The sequence below is a fragment of the Artibeus jamaicensis genome, unplaced genomic scaffold (assembly GCF_021234435.1).
Source record: "Artibeus jamaicensis isolate MK-2021 breed Jamaican fruit bat unplaced genomic scaffold, CSHL_Jam_final scaffold_369, whole genome shotgun sequence".
Taxonomy (NCBI): Eukaryota; Metazoa; Chordata; class Mammalia; order Chiroptera; family Phyllostomidae; genus Artibeus; species Artibeus jamaicensis.
Genome location: NW_026522042.1, coordinates 9577508 through 9596558, shown reverse-complemented (window position 1 = coordinate 9596558; position 19051 = coordinate 9577508). Strand labels below are relative to the sequence as shown.

The window sequence follows — 19051 nt, the reverse complement described above, 5'->3', positions numbered from 1 at the left end:
CAGGCACCTTTTCGCAAAGCGGCCAGCCGCCCAGGGCGGATGCTGGAAGCCAACACTGGTCCGCTGGAGTAGCAAGGATAGAAGTAGAGCAGGGACCAAGGCAGGGAGGGTGACACTGGGGGTGGGGTGGGGTGGAAGGGGGCAGTCAACCAGCAAACTTGAAGGACTGGGGTAGAAATAGGAAGATGGAGATGCACAGTACAGGCAGGTCTGATGTCAGTGCCACATTTCTCACAGGGACCCGGAGTTCTGATCACAACACGGCTCTTCTGTGGGTCCGCGTGCTCCTCGTGAGATCGGGAGTGTCTCGTGAGTATGGCTCATGGATATGGGGTTCCAGGCCACATTTCCACGAGGCCTTGCCCCGTCCCTCTGCTGGGCCCTCCTTTCTCCACGTCTCCCTGGCGTGTGTTCTCCAGGGTTCAGCACTGGGCTTGCGTCTTCTCCTTTTTCACTTTGTTGGGTGATCTCATCCACTCCCACGGCTTGAGAAACTATTTTGAGGTAGACAACTCCCCAAAAGGTAACTCCAGCCTGAACTCCAGCCCCGTGGTGCTACCTGCAGATCCCACAAAAACCCTAGAACCCTCATAATTCCCCAGATCGAAGCCACTGTCTTCTCCTCCAGACGGGCTCTGCCCCTCTGCCTGTATTTTATTTTTTTCTGATAATGATACAAGCAGCCACCTGGCGCCCAAGCCAGAAATGGGGGACTCATCTTTGACTCACCTCCCCCCACCCTGAAGTCAACTTTGCATCAATCACTTGTTCACTTGGTCACACTTCTCTTTGTTCACCGCCAGTTTCTGGCTATTTCAGCAGTTTGCCAGCCAGTCACTTGTGTCCAGTTTTATAAGCCCCCAAACCACCCCCAGGCCTCTCTATAACTTTCTTTCCAAAGTGGGAAGCTGATGATCTTCCTTCACGGCTCGAAGACTTCTCACTGCCTACTCCCGGGTAAAACATGAACACGGTCACTGGCACACAGTCTCCTTCCGGATTCGCCGTCTTCCTTCTCTGTTTAATGACGGCTGTTTCCCCAGTGGTACCTTGGGCTTCATCGGCCGCCAGGGGCGACCTCCCAAACAGCTCTGCTCGCCTTGTGCCCTGCCTTTGCGCAGGGGTGCCCACAGCTGGAATGCCCTTTCTTTTCTTTTTTTAACATTGTTTAAGCACAATTTTCTTATTAGGGACTTTAAAAGTAATTAATTCTTTTTTTTCCTTTCCTTTTTTGCAGATGTACCCCCTATTGAATCTGGGCTGCCACAAAGACAGAAAGCGCAGGGGTCTTTTTCTTCCCCATCCTAGTGCAAACCAAAAGAACAATGTTAGATTATTCAAGGTCTATCCGCAGCTGCAAGGTAATTAATTCTTTAAAAAGTTTTTTAGTTACAGCTGACATTCAATATCACATCACTTTCAGGCATTTTTTTGGATATGTCTCTTCAGGCAAGGGAAGCAAAAGAAAAAATAAAGAAATTGGACTACATCAAACTAAAAAAATTGCACAGCAAAGGAAATCATCGACAAAATGAAAAGACAACCTACTGAATGGAAGATGATATTTGCCAATGATATATCCAATAAGAGATTAATATCAAAATATATAAAGAACTCCTACAACCAAACACCCAAAAATAAACAGTCTGATTTAACAAATGGGCGGAACATTTGAAAGGGTATTTCCCCAAAGAGGGCACACAGACGGTCAACAGATATGTGAAATATTGCTCAACATCATTAATCATGAGAGAAATGCAAATCAAAACCGCAGTGAGATTTCCCCGCACACCTGCCAGAATGGCCACCGTCAATAAATGAGCAAACGAGTGCCGGTGAGGATGCGGAGAAAGGGGAATCCTCGTGCACTGTTGAGGGGAGTGCAGATCGGTGCAGCCACTGTGGAAAACGACATGGAGATGCCTCCAAAAACTGAAAATACAACTGTCATAGGAGCCAGCAATCCCACTCAGGGTATTCATCCAAGAAATCCAAAACACTGATTCGAAAAGAGATACGATCTCTTTGTTCATTGCAGCGTTATTCGCAATAGCCAAGGTACAGAGACAAAGGCCAACTCATCTTTGGAAACTCAGTTCTTGCATCAGCTTCTCTTTGAAGGCTTCCCTGACGTTTTCTTGTTTTTTTCTTTCCTAGACCTTTCCACTACCTCATCCCTTGGGCCTGCCTGTCATCTAGCACTTAGTGGACTGAGTTATAATTCTTTGCTTAGGCTTAGGCTTTTATCTTCCCCACTAAAAACTGAACTCCTGGAGGGCAGAGCCTTGTCTCAGGATTGCTCTCTCCTCTGCAGCCAGCCCAGTGCTTCTACAACTACGCTGTTTGGAGTTCTAGACCCGTGAGTTGTTAAAAGGCAGTTCTCACGTGAGAATCTGTGGTCAATATGTTTGAGGAAAGCTGTATGTTGACAAAACACATGAGCTCAGGGAAGTCTTTGAGCAGAAACCCGTCTCACCTGGTTTAACTCAGTCTCTCTAAACCCCAGAGCAGGGGAAGACACTTAGCAGATGGTGCAATGCATGGGCAAAGGGGCCCAGGTGGAGATGTGCCCAGGATGACCTGGGGGATCAGAGGCGGGCTAGCCCGGGCTCTCGAAGTGCTTCTGGAGGAGGTGATCTCCATCACTCACAATAGGACAGTCAGCAGTTTAATCCCAGGAGGGAAAGATTCTGGTCTAATACTTCCAGAGCCTGAACTTCAGGGTCGGATGTGAACATCAGATGAGTTTTATTATGTAAAGAAAGTCAGGTCTTCCAGGATGTTCGGGTCTCATATTCATTCCTGTGGTCAGACTCAGCTTTGAACTGGCCTGCCTTGGGCTGCATCACATCTCTAAGCTCAACTCACTTAAGGCCTCACATCTATTATCCTGCTGTTGGTATTTCCCTGTGTATGGCCCCGTGGTCTCCAGTTACAATACTCTAGGCCTCCTGAAGGCAGACCCCAGTTCTCCCATGGACTCTGAGAGTCCCAAGCACATGGGGCACCAAGCAAATGTTTACCAAATGCAGGAAACACGAGTATAATTTAATCTTTGCTATTTGCATTGAGGCCGTACAGGCACAGATGTGATGACGCAGAGCCTGAGCTGCTGTGTGTCAAAGTCAAAGCCCTGGGGGGCATTTTCTGCAACTGCTGAGGCTGAGGGGAGCAGTTTTCCTTCGCTTCTGCGCAGAAGAAAGTGAATTTGCTCGTTCCTCTCTAATGCCCAGACCCAGACCTGTGGACGGGAGAAAGGGGCCCATTAGCGTCTCTGACTTGAATATCCTCTCCTTCCCCCAAAGAAGGCCAACTGTATTAAAGACATCAAACTATATTTCCAGTTTTGCATGGAGGCAGTGCTGTGCAGGGGGTGAGGGTTAGCACTGTGCCCAGTGCGTGGGTCGGAATCCTGGCGTCACTGCTTGCTGCCTCTGCGCCTCTGTTTTCTCATCTGTAAAATGGGGGTAATAAAATGAAATACCTACCTACTTGGATTCTGATGAGCACTAAATGAGTTACAATGCATGTGGGGCATAGAAGAGTGCCTGGCAGGCAGCAAGTGCTATATGTGTTTGTAAAATCAACTAATATCAGTGTCTAGGTTGGGGCAGATCCCGGATGAGGCAACTGATAATGGCCAGAGAGTGTGAATTACCTCTAGTGCCAGCACCTAACATTTAAAGGCAGAAATAAAAGCTAGGACTTCTGTTGTCTGCTTCCAATCCCCTGACAGCTACAAAGTGGTATCATTTTCCTGCTTTTCGAGGAGCAGGCTCGGAGGCAGACATGCTCAGTGCTGTGCAGCTCCACATTAGGTGAGGGAGCCAGCCCTCAAGTTCATGCCTGTTTCTCTCCCAGACTCAAGCCCTTCTCATCAAGGGAAACTTTCCCCCCTGTGGGTGTTTGGGCCCTGACTCTCTGGTTGGGAAGTGGTTCATAAACCTCTTAAATCACACAGTTCATGTCCTAGCCCACCTGTATGTCTGGAACTAATTATCACCTTCATTAGAAGAGTTAAATTTGCACGTGACCTTTCTATTTGTAGCTGGCCTCTACAATAAAAAGCAGGCCTCTTTCCTCCCCCACCTTTTCCATTCCCCAAGTCTTGGGCAACGTTTCACAAACAAATGTATAGATTGTTTTATTTATTTGTTGGTTTACTGTACATTAACTCTACAGCTATCTCTAGAGAGAATTGTTTCTTTCAGAAATGATTTATGCACTTAGACACATTTTAAATATGCATACGAAGGAGATAATTTTTTCCTAGTGTTACAGGCTTCCCCACTTACATCCCCAAAGCACAGAGGAGGCAAAGGAGGCCCAGGAGAGACACAGCAGCACACACATGTCTCCCCTGGATGTCTGTCTGTCTGTCTGTCTGTCTGGGCTTCTCTCTGAGCCACGCGGTTGCATTTCTATTCAGTATTATTACTGAGCTCTTATTGTTAAGAACATGTTCTTTGGTTTTTTTCTTGTCTCTAAGTTTAAAAAAATGTTTTGTTTTGTTTTTTTCCATTTGCTTTTTCAACCTTCAGCTTCCATGACCTTATTAAAAAAAAAAAAAAAAAAAGGTAAGGGCAAGCTGAGCCGGTCTAAAAGCAGCCTGTTTGCAACATGATATGGGACCTGGATTGCCACCAGCTAAACCTTGGTGGATAGTTCTCTAAACACTTTCAACAATTCTTCCAAGTGGCAATTGGTTTATTTCCACTGAGACACTCCAAGATGCTGGATTAACAGCACATCTCCTGAACGATGGAATAAGCAGTGGTAAAATTGTAGTTTCACACGTCAGAAGGGGGGCTAGAGAGCTCACGAAGCTTTTTTTAACTTTGAAATGTGGGCACCATTTAACATTCTTGTATTGAGCCAAATGCATTTTTAAGACTCGAATTGCTTAATACCACATTCTAATAGTCTCTAGTTTTTATTGAGATTGATATTTGATGGACCAGATAATCTCTAACATCACTTTCTGCTTTAAAATTTATGATTCTCTATAAAAAGAAAGTCATTTGCTTCCCTAAACCTGGAAAACCTGGTGAATTATGCAAACCAGCTCTGGAAAGTATTTCTGAATTGTGAAAAAAAAAAGGCGTTGCATTACATATTGTTTGCCAAAGCCTTGTGCCTCTTGTCACTGTAGACGTAACCGGTGATCTTTCCGCATGAGACATTGTAGAAAAGCACAGATGAGAAAAATGATGGTCCCTTCCGAACATACACAGTAGAATTATGTGATTTAAATTGTGAAGTCAGGACTAATCTCTGAGGCTTTGAAAATTACTCCCTCTCATCCTCGCTTAACTCCCCTCCCCTCTTTCATGTAAGGAGGGAGAGTGAGGTAGGTAAAAATGACTTTTAAAGGCCTAATTTAATGCCCATGACTAAAGAAACATTAATTATAGTGTTAAACAAATCTCAGAGATCTCAAAGCCAAGTCGGTCTCCTTCTCCTTCTATGAACTCACTCTCCAGCAGTCCCACCCCGTCAGGCATCGCTGCTTCTCCTTGGCTGTTCTCCACAGTCCAAGCCAAAGGTGACATTTTAGCCCTTCAAAAGTGGCATTCAGGTCCCCTCCAAACCCTTTGACACGCCTCTTCTTTCTCCCAGCCCCAGTCCGGGTTTGAGGAACAGGGTCCCTCTTCTTGAAGCATCCACGGCTGCTCCCTGGCCACCTGAGGCCACTCCCTCAACTCAGAGCCTTCCTGCAGCCAAGGAGGTCTCTCCTTCCAGACCGCCCTGGCTCCGGGTCTCGGTCACTACAACTACAGTTAGGGTTCTACTTGCTGCTTTGTCCCCATCTCCACAACTGTCTTCACCTACACAAGGATTCTTACTTGCCTTCCTTTGTCAATACTTAACAAGAACCTTCCTCCCAGTCACTACCAAATTCCCCCACAGGCCTTCAACTGCAATTTCTACACTGTGTCAACTGAGCAATGTCCCTGCCCATGGGGGTCATTTTGCAATGTCTGGGAGAAGCTGTTGGTTGTCACACCAGGGGAGGGGAGGGCTGTTGCTATCTAGCAGGCAGAGGCCAGGGCTTCCGCTGCATACCCTGTGTCGGGCAGGACAGCCCCCACAGTGAAGAAGCACCCAGCCCTAAATGTCCACAGAGCCCAGGCTGAAACACCCTGCTTTAGCAGACAGTGGGAGCCTTTATTCTCTCTCTGTGCTTTTGGCAGAGAGACAAAAGCAAAACAAAACCTGTCCCCCAGGCTCATACCTGGAGCCTGCTGTTCCCTTCCTCACGGCTCAACTTGGGACTGGAGAAAATAACAGGATCTCGGAGACCCAGCCTTTCTGTTCCCCGTGCGGGTCCTCCTCCCGCCCGCCGAGGGCCTGGGCAGAGGGCTCCATCTGGGCAGACGAGCTTTTCAGACCAGTGGCTTCATTCTTGGCTGCACACCCTGTTCCTGTCATTTCAGATGTTTAGACTACTTAGAATGTGGACACTCTGAATTCAAGTGAAATTGGTCTGGGTTGGGGTCTGGGAGACATGTTTTAGACACACCCCAGGTAATAACTGTACATCAGAGCTACTAAGGTCCAGGACAGGCACCCAGTTCACTGGGGGCAGAGCCGAGCTGCCCGAGGAGCTGCAGGAAGTCACCCCGGGGTCGTGCCGCAGCACGGGGTACCCCCTCTTCCACTGGGGGAGAGTCTCCTAGCCGTGTGGTCAGCCGGGGTCACCGGGGCAAACTCGGATTCTTTGAGGGTCTTTGTTTGGAGTCTTCCTATATCTCAAACTGGGGCTTACACTAATTTTAACTATTTATCAAAATCAGGAGATGAGGGTAAATCAAAGGTTAAAAGCTATCTTCTTAATTAAGCACTTCCTGCTAGCTATTTACTTGTCTGGGGAAAAATGTTTTTATACTCTTGTAGAAAGATAAAGTAACCCTAAACTACAGCTCTGAGATGAATTATGGTTTATGAAAAATAATGGGATAGTATCGTAAATCACAAACATTGTCTCTATGAAATATGACCATCCTAATTCTGTACATTTCCTCCCTGTTTCAATACAATGGAGTCTTTCTAAGACAAATTAATCCAGCATTAACCTTGGAATTATCACTCTGCTTTTCCTAATGAAACCGATAAGAAAAATAAATACTTCTCAATGCTTAAGAATCTCATTAAATAATCTGTAACTTAAGTAAGTCCTATCTTACTTCTTTGTTTTTTAATTCTTCTGCAGCCACACACAGCACCCTCCAGCCGAGCGCACATGGATCCTAGGCTGAGGCCTGAGGTCCACTTCATGCCAGGATGCCACCAAGGAGTCGCGTATCTTCCCCAGACTGTCTGCTCATCGGGAGTGTTAGGGTGTCGCCAGGTGATATGCAAACTTATTACAAGTCTGAATTAGTGAGAAAGCAGATTACCAGTCTGACAAGCCTAAATAACAATTAAGCATCTGGTTTATTGCCTTGGCTTTTAGTGTGGAGACATGCTGCATGTCAGTCAACACAAATGTCCCCTGTACTCTCCCAGCAGAAAAATGTGGGCCACTGTTATGGAGAATTCAGAGAAATAGTAATTATATCTCCACAGTTTTACTATCACTACGATTATAACTCAGCTAGAGAGATGCAGTACATCAGATAAAAATATTCACAAGTGCCAGCGGGTATTTCATTAAATCAGTGAACATTTATCGGGAACCTATCGCATGAGTTAGCTCCTAACTGAGTGAGTATCAAAAATAATAATGCTGATGTGTCTTAGGGAAAAGTTGTGATTTTTCTCCATTTGTGGAAACTCTAGTAATACACTGCATTAGCACTTAAGTTAGTAGCAGGGGGTTATCTACTATCAAAAGTATCTGTAAATACCTATATCACACCTTTCTCCTTATTTAAAAAAAAATCAGTGTGGCCCTGGCTGGTGTAGCTCAGTGGATTGAGCACAGGCCTGCGAACCAGAGGATGGCGGTTCAATTCCCAGTCAGGGCACATGCCTGGGTTGCAAGCGAATTCCCTGCAGGCCAGTTCCCAGCAGGGGACAAACTAGAGGCAACCATACATTGATGTTTCTCTCCCTCTCTCCTTCCCCTCTAAAGATGAATAAATAAATAAATATTTTTAAAAAAATCAGTGTGAAACCACACCCTGGCTGGTGTGGCTCAGTGGATTGAGTGCCAGCCTGGGAATCAGAGGGTCACCAGTTTGATTCCCAGTCAGGGCACAGGCCTGGGTTGTGGGCCAGGTGCCCAGTAGGGGGCACTCAAAAGGCAACTACACATTGATGTTTCTCTTCCTCTTTCTCTCTCCCTTCCCCTTCGTCTAAAAATAAATAAGTAAAATCTTAAAAAAAACAATTTGATAGCTAATTTAATTAATTACACATTGAGTACTTAATAGGATAAATGTATCTGGAGCATAATGTTAAATGCTGGCAATGCAGACAGTAAATATTATTTATAACTTGCATGTATAGTTCATAGTCCAGCAGGGAAAAATGCATGGAAATAATTAAATTATGGCACACAGTGATAAATGTACAATCCTAAGGCCTGTTCAGTATCACAGAGGGAACTCATCCATTCATTTGTTTAACAAATACATATTTAGTGCCCGTTTGCTCCAGTCTCTACCCACACAGTGCAGTAAAACCGGGGGAAAAGAGACACTGCCTCCAATTTACGGAGCCTGCAGATTAACGGAAGAATAGACAATAAGCAAGCGGACAAACAAATAGCAAAAACAGTATGTAATTTCCCAAGACACTAAGTTCTATAAAGAAAACAAACAGGGCGTGGTCGATAACAGAAGGGGTGGAGCTCTGCTCTTGAAAGTTTCTCCAGCGTCTCCGCTGAGCCCTGAAGAACAGAAGGACCCATCTCTCAAAGAGCAGAGGCAAGAGCCCTGCCCGCTCACCTTGCCCCTGCCCTAGTCAGGGGCACGGCGTGGGCTGAGGTGAGGCAGAGTGGGAGGGGGCAGGAGTGAGCCAGGTGTGAACCCAATAAGAATCCTCTGAAGGGCATTAAATTGGGGATGACAATGACCTATTGGGGTTTTAGAGAATCACTCTGGATGCTAAATGGAGACTGTATTGGAGTGGAACATTTGTGGTTACGTGGAGACCGTCCCGGAGGCGGATATGACGTGGACCAGGCTGGTGGCAGCAGGCGTGCAAAAAAAAAAAAAAAAAAAAAAAAGGCTGGATTCAAGGTTTATTTTAGACTGTGGTGGATGTGGGAGTGAGGGAAAGAGAGGACACCTGTGAAGGGGTTAAGCAGGCCACTGCCCACAGAAGCTGTGTCTTGAAGAAGGGTACAGGGCTGCGGATGAAGATGAGCAAGCTTCTGTCAACTGCAAGACACCAAAGGACAGGCACAGATGAAGTCACTCCGGGTATTAAAAAGATGGGGAGCCCTGTCCTGAATCACTGCAACATTCACAGGAGCTAAACGGTGTGCAATGGGCAAGGTCCCTTTAACAGTTTCGTGTCACCTGTGTATAAAAATCAACATAGTGAGAAGGAATCGGCCCGGGTGCAGCCTTGATACACCAGAGAGCAGTGGGGCAGATTTCCCGGGAGGCTGAGAGAGCACAAGCTGCAGGCTTCTTCTCTAGCAGGGGCTCCTTGCAAGGCCCTGATTATAATTTTGTATTTGTAGTTTAATACTTTTTTTTTTCTAGAGAGACTCCAAATTCCCTAAGTTCAGGCCCCACAAAATCTGTCTCTGACCCCAGTGGAGAAGATTAAGAAACAGAACATGCAATTAAAAACCACCAGCGACTTAACAATGTGGCTGCCCATGGGGCCGTTTTAGTCTCCTCTGTGCTGGGTCAACTAGAAGTTGTGGGCAAACGTATTCTTTGAAGAAAAGCTCTCTTGTTCAAAGCTACTTTCTGACCTCTTCACACGGGCCTTAACCAGAAGATGGGTCACAGCTCTGTGCTGGAGAAAGGCAAGGCCAAGGCCAAGGCCAAGGGCAAGGCCTAGGTCTTGGCTGGGAAAGTGGAGCAGAGCCATGGGCATCGCTCTGGCCGTGGGAACACCTTGTGGGTGGCTGGCAGAATAAACCACCTTGGCAACACAGAGCACCTGTAGTTCTTCAAACCCAAAAAGTTTGCAAAAAAAAGAAAACGAGTAAAAAAAAAAAAGAATAGGCAGACTGGCTACAGACTTTGCAGGGCCCAGGGTAAACTGAAAGTGTGGGTGGGCCTCTGGTTCAAAAAGTGTTAAAAATATCAAGATAATGACAGCAAAGCATAAAACCAAGAACCAGGACCCTTTTAAACAGGGGGCCGGACTTGGTTCTACAGGCTGCACATCCTGAAGTCAGCTCTGGGGACAGAAGAAACCTTAGGGGCAGGGTTCTCACCTTTATCGGGCGTGTGCCGTACTCCAGGCACAGAGCAAGACACTCACAACTCATTTTACCTTCAGAACAACTCTGTGAGCGGAACGTCATTACCCACAGTTCCCAGGAGGGAAGAAGTCTCACAAAGGTTAAGTGATTTGCACCCACAAGTGCAGGTAGAGTGTTTATGCCCTAAAGGTGAGAGAGAGAAGAGACCCAGAGTCACTGCCCACGTACTGTGGAACCGGAAACGTGTGGGCTGCTATCGTTAGGCCAAGGTGTCGAAGTGGCCCGACCACCATCGCCGTGAGCCACAGTGGAGGCTGTGGACAGGAAACTGGAAACACTGCGGTCCTGTTCCGTCTCCTCGGGCTGTTCAGCTTTGAACTAACATGGGGAGGCTGCCCTTCCAGCCGGAGCAGGCAGGTTTGCTTTCACAAAAAGCTCCCAGATTTTTTGGTTTTGTATTCAGCTGCTCTTGTTGGCATAGGGTTAAATGACTACTGTTTTACTTGCAATTTATTTATATTAAAAGTGAAAGGTCAAATTCACACAGGGTGAAGTACAGAACTCTTTATAAACATGCAAACAAATGCAGTGCTCGCTGCCAAAAAAATATCCAAACAAACCAAACCAGAGACAAGAGACATGCCCTCGGCTCAGACGGCTCTGCTCTTCCACACAGATGAAAGGAAATCCTGAAGGTCAAGACCAAACACAATCAAATGCAAACTCAGTGTTGCTCCTTAGTGGACACCCAGGGAAGGGAGAAGGCTACTTATATGGCTACTTTGAACGCTGTGGACACCCGCATTACAAACGGAGGCCAAGGAGACCCATTGAGGAATCGAAACCTTCTAGTATTTTGCTAACAGTTTTCAGAGTCCCTGGACCACTGTCCTATCATCACTCATGCTTGTTTATTTATACACATCTATAAAGTATAGTTAATATTCCTTTATAAAAAGAAAAATTATTTACCTTAGTTCAAACGTACAGACATATGCTTACGTGTGAACTTCAAACATGTTCTTAGCCTTTATGATGTTTTAGGAAGGAGAGGAATGGTGGTACCTTCATACTCCCGAATCCCAGGAATGACAGATATGTGACTTTTAAAGTACATGTGGGTCCAACATGATTATCAATCACAAGGAGACATGGCCTTGGCCAAATACAAGGAACTGGACTTGAGCCTGCCATTGGCCTGTGCCAACTCTGTGGCCCTGGAAACTGGTGAAACTGGTTGGGTACTGACTTTGATCTACACACACGAACCTCAGGGCTTCCACCAAGAGGAGCGTTTACAGGATTGTGGTTCTGGTACCTTTTCTGAGAAGGGAGACACTGGCATCTCTTCTTTCACCCGTCACCCTATCTGTAAATAGCAGGCAAGCTACAAGTTCAATTGCTCGATGTTAGGAGACAGTCCGGCAGGGAGGATGTTACGCTAAGTGAAATAAAAAAGGAGAAAGACAAGTACTGTATGCTGTCACTCAGACATGGAATCTAAAGAAGCTGAACTCCTGGGAACAGAGCAGAGACTGGTGGTGGTCAGGGGCTCGGAGGTAGGAAAATGGGGCACAGATTTCCAGTTAAGAGATACATAGGCTCCGGGAATCTACTCTGCAACATAATGACTATTGTTCACAGCACTGTGTTATAGATTTGAAAGCTGAGAAGAGACTAGAATGTTTTTGCCACAAAAAAGAGAAATGGTAGTGATGTAACAGGAAGGAGGCGTAAGCTCATTCTACAGAGGCGATCATTTGGCAATCGATAAATGCATCAAATGGACTCATTCAGTTACCGAATCAAAACCTCGAAATGACACAATATTGTATGTCAGTTATATCTCCATGAAGTAGAAAAAGAAGACTCATTTAAAAAGGAGAGAAAGGAGACATGCAGACTGTTCTGCAGAGTGGCTGCTCCTGGTGGGCTCCCGGGACCAGTGCATGGCAGGACCTGCGTCCGCACACGCTGACGAATACTTGGTTCAGTCTTTTTCGCTGTTGCCGTTCAAACGAGCGTGCTGTGGCATCTTGTGGTGTTTTGGATTTACATTTCCCTAATGACTAATCAAACTGAGCATGTTTTCAAGCACTTATGCGCCACGCACATATCTTCTTGGGTGAAGTATCTTTTCAAATGTTTTGCTCATATTTTTTAAATCGGGTCAGTTGTTTTCTCATTGTTGAAACTTTTTCAACTTGGAAAAAGATATTTGCTGTGCATATATGCAATTTATATCTAGAATTTTATTTTTTTAGAATATTTTAAAATACTGTCTACAAATTAATTTTTAAAAACCAGACTAATAAGAGAAATAGGCAAAAACTTTACTGGGTACTTTACAAAAGAAGATATTCAAGTACTAAATAGCCTATGAAAGTTTGCCCAACTTTATTAATATTTAGGCACATGAACACTGAAATCGCAGTGCGGAATTGCACACTATGTCCTGGGGATCAGTAAGAGTGTGGAGCAATCAGAGCTCCCATAAACTACTGCTGACGGCTTGTACGTGGGCAGCTCTTTCTACTGAGCCTCCAGCCTATTTATGCATATCCTGGGTGCAAGTCAGATACAGGCTTCGTAAATACTTTCTCCCAGTTATGGCTTATCTTTTCATTCTCTTAACAGTATCTTCTGATGAAGTCAAAGTCTTAATTTTGATGCAGTCCGAGGTCTCAATCTTTTCTTTTATTGATGATGGTTTTGGTGTTGTATCTAAGAAATACGCCTAACCCAAGTTTGTGAAAAATTTATGTTATGTTTTCTTAGAGAATGTCGTTGTTTTGTGTTTTTATGTAGGTCTCTGATCTACTGGCATGTGGTATGAGGTCTGAATTACAGTAGTTCAATTATTTTTGCATATGAATATCCATTTGTCCCCACACCATTTGTTGAAAAGACTGTCCTTCTTTTGGTGAGTTGCTTTTTTACCTTTGTCGAAAATCGTTTGCCCCATATGTGACTGAAGTCTATTTCAGAATTTCTAGTCTATTCCATCAACTTGTTTGTCTGTCTTTACACCGACACCACACTCTTGATTACTGAAGCCTTATAATAAGTCTTGAAATCAGTTGATAGTTCTCCAACTTTGTTCTCTCTCAAAGTTATTTTGGTTTGGGATTTAACTTGTTTTTCTTTTCCTAGGGTCTCAGGTGGAAACAGATATCACTGATTCAAGATCTTTCTTTTCTTCTAATACAGGTGACTTTGTGCTATTAAGAAATCTCCCATGTACTGCTTTAGAGGTAGGCATCCCATGCATTTTGATGGGCTATTTTGAATTTTTTTCACTTCAAAATACTTTCTAGTGTTTTTGATTTTTTCCTTGTCATGTGTTATTTAGATGTGTTATATAGTTTCCGAATATTTGGGGAAATTTCCAAAGGTGTTCTGTTATTAACATTTAATTTTAATTTAAACTAAATTAGTTTAATTCCATTATGGTCATAGAATATACACAATTATACTGAGACTTATTTCATGGCCCAGAGTTTATTCTATCTTGGGTAAATGTTTTATGTGCACTTTAAAAAATGTGTATTTTGTTGTTAGTTGGAGTGTTCTATAAATAACAATTAGGTTAAGTTCATTGAGGGCATTATTCATGTCTTAAAGTCTGCTGTCTACTTGTTTTTCCAATTATTGAGAGAGTGATACTAAAATCTTGGCTGGTTATAGATTTATCTATCTTTCCTTGCATTTCTATCAGTTTTTGCTTTGTGTACTTTGATGCTCTGTTACTAGGTGCAGAAATATTTAGGATTGTTATATTCTTGGTCAATCTTCATATTTATGAAATTAACTCCCCTGTTTCAGGTAATATGCTTTGTTTTAATTCTACTTTGTCCGATATTAATATAATCACCCCAGCTTTCTTTTGATTAACATTGACATGATATATCTTTTCTATTCTTTTACTTTCAACCAATCTGTGTCTTTCTGGTTAAAGTGAGTTTCATTTAGGTAACAAATCATTGAATCTTACTTTTTTGTGCAGTCTGATTATCTCTGTTTTTTAATTGGTGGGTGGGGGGTTTAGAGCATTTATGTTTTGTACCATTACTGGTAGGGCTGGGTTTAAATAACATCTGTTTTCTACTTATCCCACCCACGCTTTTCCTCTCTCTTATTCTGCCTTCTTTTGAATTATATATTTCTTATCGTTTCATTTTATTGCATCTTATCTCCTTTGCTGGCTAAATAGCTAACATTCTTGTTCCTTTAGTTGTTGCTTCAGGGTTTATTACACGCATCTTTAACTTATCCCAACCCAGCTTGAAGGCACGTATGCCTCCCAGAATAGGTCATTTCTCCCCTCCTGTCATTTGTGCTTCTGCTGTCAAGCATTATAATTCTACCTAAACCCCACAGTGAATTGTCATTTTTTTTGTTTAAATAGCAAATTATCTTTTTACGTGATTTAGATATTTCTTAAAATCTTAAACATTTACGCACATAGTTCTGATTTCTAGTTTTCCTCATTTCCTTGTGCAGATAGATGCCCATTTCCGTCTGGCATCATTTCCCTGCTGCCTCTGGGATGTCAGTTAACATTCTTGTGACGAAGGCCTGTCTTATGTCTGGAAAAGTCTTGACTTCACCTTTGCCGTGAAACACGAGTTTGCTGTTGACAGCTTCTATCCTCCAGAACCTTAAGGGATGGTGCCACTGTCTTCTTGCTTGTATATTTTTCTAACAACAAATCTGCTGTCATCTGTATCTTTGTTGGTGAATATTTTCTGACTCATTGCTTTTAGGATATTCTCACTGCTACTTGTTGAGAGTAATTGGAGAAGGACTGGCTTTACTGCGGTTCTCAGCATTGTTCTGTGCTTGGAGTTCACTGAGTTTCTTGGATCTGTGGTTTATAGTTCTCAACAAATTTGGAAACCTTTTGGCCATTATTTCTATAAATATTATTTCTGTATTAGTTATATTGTTATGCACCGAATTTCTCCAAAATTTGGCAGCTGACAACAAGAGAGGTGTATTATGTCGCACTTTCCCTGGGTCTGTAACCAAGGTGTTGGCCTAGAGCTACAGGTGGGTCTCAGAGGACCCATTTGCCCCCGACTCGTGTGCATGTTGGCCACCTTGATTCCGTGCCAGGTACACTGCACTACAGAACTGCCTCGTGGCATAGCACCTGGCTTCCTCAGAGAAAAGGGAGCCGAGGGCGAGACAGAGCACCCCAAATAGAAAACAGGGGCTTTCTGTAACCCAATATGGGCAGTTACACCCCATCACTTCTGCCATGCTTTCTTCTTTAGAGGTGAGTCAATAGATTCTGTCCACATTCAGGAGGTGAGGATTTAAGAAGATCATGAGCACCCGGATGGAGTCAAGGATCATGGCAGCCGGGGGTGGGGGTGCTGTGGGGGGTGGGGTTTGAGAAGCTGCCTGCTACTTCCACTCTTCCCTTGGCGACTGCAGTGACGTGTGTATTAGGCCACTTAAAGTTGTCCCAGCTCACTGATGCACTGTTGACTATTTTTTAAATTCACTTTTCTCTCTGTACTTTGTTTGGGGATCATTTATTTTGCTATGAGTTCAAGTTCATTAATGTTTTCTTCTAAAATGTCTAATTAGTTATTAATCTAATTCAGTGCATTTTCATCTCAGACATTATACTTTCATCTTTAAAAGTTAAATTTGGGGCTTTATTATATCTTTCATATTTTCCCTTAACTTTAAGGACATAAGAATAGAATTATGATAACTGTTTTAATGTCCTTTGCTGTGATCCTACCACCTGTGTCCATTTCAACTGATTTTTTCCCTCATATTTTCCTACTTCTTGGTATTTTTTTAAATTAAAGATTTTATTATTTATCTTTAGAGGGGAAGGGAAGGAGAGAGGAACAGAAACATCAATGTGTGGTTGCTTCCCGTGCATCCCCCGCTGGGAACTGGCCTGCAACCCAGGCATGTGCCCTGACTGGGAATTGAACCATAATTCTTTGGTTCGCAGGCCTGCACTCAATCCACTGAGCTACACCAGCCAGGGCTTACTTCTTGGTACTTTTTTATTGGATGCCAAACATTGTGAATTTTACCTTGTTGCATGCTGCATATTTTTGTATTCCTATAAACATTTTATAGTTTATTTTGGAACAGAGTTAAGTTACTTGGAAACAGTCTGATCATTTTGGAAATGCTTTTAAGATTTGTTCAGTGGGAATGGAGCAGTGTTCTGTCTTCAATAATTAGGCCTAATTAGTTCCCACTACAGAAGCAAGACTGATCTGTGTCCCCTGCCCTATTCCCCACGTGTCATGGTGGTATTCAGTCTATATTGTGAGAACAGGCATGATTTCTGGTCCTACGTGACAGCTGAACATGGTCACTGCTTCTCCTTTCAGTGGCTTTCTCTGGTCTCCAGCAGGTCCTCACACTCCTGCACTTGCCAGCTAAATACTTACTCAAAGGAGCAGGAATTCTCTCTGTGAAATGCTCTCTCTCCTCTCTAGATTCTTTCCTGAGAATGTGGTGGTCTTGGTCTCTTCACTCTTTCAACTTTACCTCCTCATTTCAGGACTTTCTTTGGGTTTCCATCCCTGCTCTATGCCTGTAAGTGATCTCAAAGCAACGAGCTGGGGCAATAGCAGGACTCAGTTTGATTTTTCCGTCTCACATAGATCGCTATCTGTTCTCGCTCTCAGCATCTTGAACACCATCATTTCTTCCTTCCTTCCTTCCTTCCTCCCTCCTCCCTCCCTCCCTCCCTCCCTCCCTCCCTCCCTCCCTCCCTCCCTCCCTTCCTTCCTTCCTTCCTTCCTTCCTTCCTTCCTTCCTTCCTCCCTCTTTCTTTCTTTCTTTCTTTCTTTCTTTCTTTCTTTCTTTCTTTCTTTCTTTCTTTCTTTCTTTCTCTCTCTCTCTCTTTTTCTTTCTTTCTTTCTTTCTTTCTTTCTTTCTTTCTTTCTTTCTTTCTTTTTCTTTCTCTCTCTCTCTTTAAGTTTTTAGTTGTTTCAAGTAGGAGTGTAATTCTGGCTGGAAGCAGATGTCTGGTCTCCAGACAAAATATCTTTTTTTAATGTATATATTTTTTATCCTCACCCAAGGACATTTTTTTTCACTGCTATTCAGAGAGAAAGGAAAGGGGGGAGAGAAAGACACACAAACAAACAAACAAAGATCAACTGGTTGCCTCTGGTATGCACTGGGGACTGAACCCGAAACCTAGATATGCACCCTGACCAGGAATTGAACCTGCAACCTTTTGGTGCACGGGGCAACACTCCAACAGCCTGAGTCACACCAGCCAGGGCTCCAGACAAGACACCTTGCGTGGCCATCAGCAAGCTTGTGGAGTAACACGCCACACGTTTATTCCTCTTTCCCTGGTGTGTATGGGGACGGGTTAGGGTTTGGGGGTAGGGTAGGGTATGGGGAGGATTTGTTTCTTTCCCTGCCGGTGCAGACGTTGTTTTTCACACCCCAACCCATGTGTCGTTTCTCTCCGATAGTTCACATACTGTCCGTGGATTTCCGTTCTAGGCTACCCAGTCATGGTTTGGGGCCCACAGACGCTCAATTCTTTGCTTAGAACCTGGAGCTGTGTTAAGGCCAGACTCTGGCTAGTGTCTTGGAAGTTAATCTTTCTTCGTTCATGTCTAGGAGGTTAAATGAAGACGCTGATTTATCTGTAGCAGTTTCACCAAACCAGCTGGTCCTGTTCACCAGCAGCCGTCAATGTGTCAGTGGCTTTGCCGTGTAAATCCCATCTCCTGTCTGCAGAAGGAACACTGATTAATTTGCCCACACCAGAATCCAATTAGCTTTCCCTCTTCTCATCTAAGTTTTTAAATGCAATTTTGTTAATGTGAATTTTAATAGTGATTTATGGCAACAGTGCTCCTTTCGCTTCTCATGTAACCAGGTAACTTCTCTTCCAAGGCCAAAGTGCAATAAGAGCTTCCTTGCCCATAATTCTCATTCTTTTTCATTTCCTGTTGTAATATTTTTGCTTTTAATCTTCTGCGTTTAATCATGTTTAACTGCACCTCATTCTCTGGCTGACTTGCTGTACTCTTACTGTCGGATTTTACAGAGCACACGTTTCCTGGAAAGGCTGCTCCTCGCTGGCTGGGAAGGACCGGAAGCATCCACGTCAGCGATGCTGAGATCCGTCGTCCCCCAGGCCAGAGACAGCGAGTTCACCCCGGTTATGTAACCCCGAGGGCCGATCAAATGCCTGAGTTGGGGTCGAGGGACAGTATCAGCCCGAGAGCAGCTTGGACATTTCTAAAGAGGGCGGTGAGGGGAAATGAGCTTTGATAAGCACATGTGATTAAATATGTTTTCTGCCCTGGAATTTGTTATGAATCCTGACATCCCACAATCCGCACAGATAAGTACCAAACAATTACCAGAAAAACGATGCTGCAGTGTGGGAAATGGTACCCTCCCAGGCCGAGGGGGCTGTTGCGCCTTCACAGGAGACGCAGGAGGGGAAGCAGATGTGATGGGCTCCAGGCAGCTTCTCGCAGCTCCAGGAATCTGAGCCAGGCAAGCTGGCTGTGGCTGAGAGCACGGATTCCAGAGCACGACAGCCTGGTTCAAACCTCAACTCTGCCACTTTCTCGCTGTGTGGACTCGGGAAAATTACTCCACATCTCTGTGCCTCCATTTTGCCTTGTGTAAGTTGGGGATATACTGAATTTTGTTGTGTATGATGCACTCCCAATGTTTTTTGCCCAAACTTTC

The 19051-nt window shown here is 44.2% G+C and overlaps 1 non-coding gene across 1 annotated transcript; it reads right to left on the bottom strand.

Annotated features, from left to right (window-relative positions):
• Positions 1-1235: 1235 nt before the first annotated feature.
• LOC119037033 (small nucleolar RNA SNORA31) lies at positions 1236-1360 on the bottom strand. The gene has a single exon (XR_005080138.2). It is a non-coding gene; the product is annotated as a small nucleolar RNA SNORA31 (small nucleolar RNA).
• Between the last annotated feature and the right edge of the window lie 17691 nt (positions 1361-19051).